The 4328-nt window shown below is 41.1% G+C and overlaps 1 long non-coding RNA gene across 1 annotated transcript; it reads left to right on the plus strand.

The window, feature by feature from the left end:
* Positions 1 to 710: 710 nt before the first annotated feature.
* On the plus strand, positions 711 to 3408 carry LOC121698935. Its single transcript, XR_006026898.1, has 3 exons — positions 711 to 721; positions 2176 to 2181; positions 3195 to 3408. It is a non-coding gene; the product is annotated as an uncharacterized LOC121698935 (long non-coding RNA).
* Positions 3409 to 4328: the final 920 nt, after the last annotated feature.

Consider the following 4328-nt stretch of genomic DNA (forward strand, 5'->3'; position numbering starts at 1 on the left):
TTTGTGTAGTTGTGCATACTGAGTGGACCCCAAACCTCACTTCCATATAGCGCAATAGGCTGGATTATACTGTCAAATATTTTGCACCAGATTGTAGTTGGGATGTTTATTTTGTGAAATGTTCTTTTTATGGTCTTTATTGGGTTTCCTGCCAGGGCCCAGGACTGCCAGTACTGCTCTAGCAGATCAAGGAGCTGCTGTAAGCCCTGTTATGAGGGGGACAGGAGCACCAGGTCATCGGCAAAGAGCAGGAATTTGACCTCTGTTTCTTGAAGTCTGAGTCCAGGGGCTGTGTGTGTGTGTGTGTGTGTGTGTGTGTAAGACTCTCTCTCTCTCTCTCTGTGTGTATGTATAAGACTCTCTCTCTCTCTCTCTCTCTCTGTGTGTGTATAAGACTCTCTCTCTCTCTCTCTCTCTGTGTGTGTGTATAAGACTCTCTCTCTCTCTCTCTCTCTCTCTGTGTGTGTGTGTGTAAGACTCTCTCTCTCTCTCTCTGTGTGTGTGTGTATAAGACTCTCTCTCTCTCTGTGTGTGTGTGTGTGTGTGTGTGTATAAGACTCAATTCAATTCAAGGTAGCTTTATTGGCATGACAAATATTTCTTTGCATTGCCAAAGCAGGACATCAAACAATACAATACAGAACATACGATAGATAAGACATTTATACATATAAACGTGTGTGTGTGTGTGTGTGTGTGTCTGTGCTGGTAGGTATTTCATGTGTATAGTGTGTATAGTGTCTAATCACTGTCCCTCGCTCTATGGCATTCAGTGACATATTTAGCAGCAAGAGCTGCTGTCTGTCCTTGCTGTCCAAGTAAGACAGGCAGTACTTCCTGTTCTCCCAGGTTTCGGAACTCCGGGATTAGGTTGGTAAATTTATCGAAGTAGGTATCTCTAATAAATTCATATTTCTTACATTGAAGAAGAAAGTGCACCTCCGTCTCAACCTCACCTGTCGTACAGTGACCACAGACTCTTTGCTCTCTTGGCAACCATGACTTTCTTAGTCTGCCTTTTTCTATGGCTAGGCTGTGGTCACTGAGTCTGTATTTGGTCAAGATCTGTCTCTGCTTTATATCTCTGACAGTAGAGAGATATTCTTCTAATTCATATTTAGATTTTATGGCCCGATAACATTCTAGTTTGTTTTGTTTTTTTGTTTCATTATGCCAATGTTCCAAATATTTTTCTTTAGATTTCTGGATAATCTGGTTGAGATTTAGTCTAAAAGCAGAGCTTGGCTGAGAGAGTGTATTAGTATTTGTTAGAGGGGGATTACTTAGTCTCAGCACAAGCTGACTCAGAGGACTCTTGTCGGGGTTCAGATCCTGAGTTTTTGCTGCGATGAAATGCAGTGTGTCTCTGGGACTTGTTTGGAGATGCATCCAGACTTGTTTGGAGATGCATTGATGGCCAATGGGAATCTGCCTAATTCAGCCCTACATGCATTGGTTGGTGTTTTCTTTTGGATTTTTAAAATTAATCGACAGAATTCTGCATGTAGGGATTCTACAGGATGCTTGTCCCATCTAGTGTAGCTGTGCACACTGAGTGGACCCCATACCTCACTTCCATATAGCGCAATAGGCTGGATAACACAGTCGAATATTTTGCACCAAACTTTAATTGGTATGTTTATGTTCCAGAAGTTTCTCTCTCTCTCGCTCTCTCTCTCTCTCTGTGTGTGTGTGTGTGTGTGTATAAGACTCTCTCTGTGTGTGTGTGTGTGTGTGTATAAGACTCTCTCTCTCTCTCTCTGTGTGTGTGTGTGTGTGTGTGTGTGTGTGTGTGTGTGAGTGTGAAACCTTTGAGTGTCTGGCTAAATTACCGGGCTCTTGTCTTGAAGGAGTGCAGTGTTCTAACCCAGTCAACCCCACTTACACATGCACAGAATCACTCTCTCTCTCTCTCTCTCTCTCTCTCTCACACACACACACACACATACACACACACACACACACATAGGCACACACACACACACACACAAACACACACACACATACACACACACACACACACACACACATACACACACATACACACACACAGGCACACACACACACACACACACACACACAAACACACACACACACACATACACACACAGGCACACTGACGCACATGTGTCCTGTCCTGAATGCAGCTGCTGAATATGCTGTGGACAGGTTCAGTTTTGTGTCTCTGATGATGCGTTAAACGCCTGAGAACATGAAGACATGAAGGCATGAAGACAGACCTAATAGTGAGTTTAAGGCTTGAAATGTCTACCTGCCTGTCTATTTTAGTGTGTGTGTGTGTGTGTGTGTGTGTGTGTGTTTTGGGGTGGGGGGTTGTATGCACATGTTGCAATGGTGTCTACCGCAAGAAAACAAGGTATTGAGTTCAAATCTCTCTCTCTCTCTCTCTCTCTCTCTCTCTCTCACACACACACACACACACACACACACACACTTGAGGCTTACTCTCTTCCTGGGAATGCAGGAGGTATTTTCTGCTCTGCTGCACTGAGCTGTCTGCATCTCAAACACAGCATATTAATAGACCCACACACTGTTTTTATCAGGATGTTTGGAAAAGTTAAGAATGTGTTATTGCAGTTTGTCCATATATCAATCTGGATGACATCTGGAGCAATGTGTGTGTATGTGTGTGTGTGTGTGTTTTAATGATGCTGGCTTTGTGCCATAGATTGTGATCCACAGGGACATATGTCAGTGAACACACACACACAAACGTTAGGGATCCAAATGCAATGGCTTTCCTTCTTTGGCATTCAGAACTCTTGAAAGTAACCCGTGAGTGCCAGTAAAAGGCTCTTTTCCTTATCGGTCCTCTAATCTAATATATATCCTTATTATATATATTATAGGTCCTAATATATATATATCCTTATCTTATAGGGCATCAGGCAATTCTGATCTTATATAGGTCCTATAATCTAATATATATCCTTATTATATATATTATAGGTCCTATAATATATATATATATATATATATATATATATATATATATATATATATATATATATATATATATCCTTATCTTATAGGGCATCAGGCAATCCTGATCTTATATCGATCTTAATTAGTGATGGGCAAATGAAGCTTTGGTGAACCACTGAACCACAGCAGTGTGAACCTAGCGACACTAGCTGAAAAGCAAAAAGATTTGCAATATTTTTGGTTAGATATACTGGTCTGGGTACACTGTAAAATCTAACACTTGTGTAAACTTCCATTAACCTTGTTTACTTTACTTTCAGCAACAAATGTGTGCATCTTAATGATTAGAGTAAAGTAACAGTTACTTCCATGTTGAAAAAAGCATGTTACTTCATAATAAGACTGAGGTCAACTTGTCTGAGACAAGTAACCTCAACAGTGACAAATTTCTACCATTAGGAGGCGCCCTTGCGCATATTTCTGCAGGGAAGAAGAAGAAGTGGGAGCATGCAAGGAAGACGTTAACGTTACTGTCTATGTGCTGGAGTGATTTGAATTTTCGCCCTCTCAGTTTGCTCTTCCGAAGAATCGTTGTTGAAAGCATTCAGAAGATAAAAAATAAACATCAGACCTTTTGGAAGACTTTGTGGTAAGCTGTAAGGATATACATGTTGGTGAACTGTTTTTAGTTTGCCCAGGCATGTTTTTGGTTCGAAGGAGCTAACGTTAGATCGATGGCCCCCCTTCCCCCCACCACACCACAGATGTTTTGCATTAACAGTTGGATAAATTAATGTGTAACTTTAACTACTAGTAAATTACTGTCCAATTCAAAGTTGGCAGCTAATTTAGAATTTTAAAGCAGGAGGTAGTGAATACAGAATCAAAGTTAAGGTTAGCTGCGAATTTAGAAGATGGTAGTGTAGGCATGCAGTGGAAATGTACGCATGGCATTTTTTCGGCAGACAAAAGAGGTCAGTTATTTAAGCATTATCGTCTAAGACATGGCGGGTTTATTCGGCAACAACCAATACCTTGTCTTCATATGGATTGTTTATGCACTTTTTAGTCATATGGGGAGCCCTTCACTGAAGCAGATTTTTTCACACATGTGCGTAGTCATTTGAAATTAACATTCCATGCCCATATGAAGGCTGTGATTTTCATACTAGTGTGTATTCAACATTTAAAGGAGAAGTTCTGTATGATAATAACCTAAAGTGTGTTGAAACATGATACCTTGAACTTTTGTCTCATAGCTCATCTCGGCTTGTCCCCTGCACTCCGAAATCTGGCGCTATTAGCCGATGCTACCAACAGGTTTCCGATGGGGGTGCCTCGGGCATCGGCCTAGCCATGCAAATAAATCACTGGTTTAC

Source organism: Alosa sapidissima, chromosome 23 (genome assembly GCF_018492685.1).
Source record: "Alosa sapidissima isolate fAloSap1 chromosome 23, fAloSap1.pri, whole genome shotgun sequence".
Classification (NCBI taxonomy): Eukaryota; Metazoa; Chordata; class Actinopteri; order Clupeiformes; family Clupeidae; genus Alosa; species Alosa sapidissima.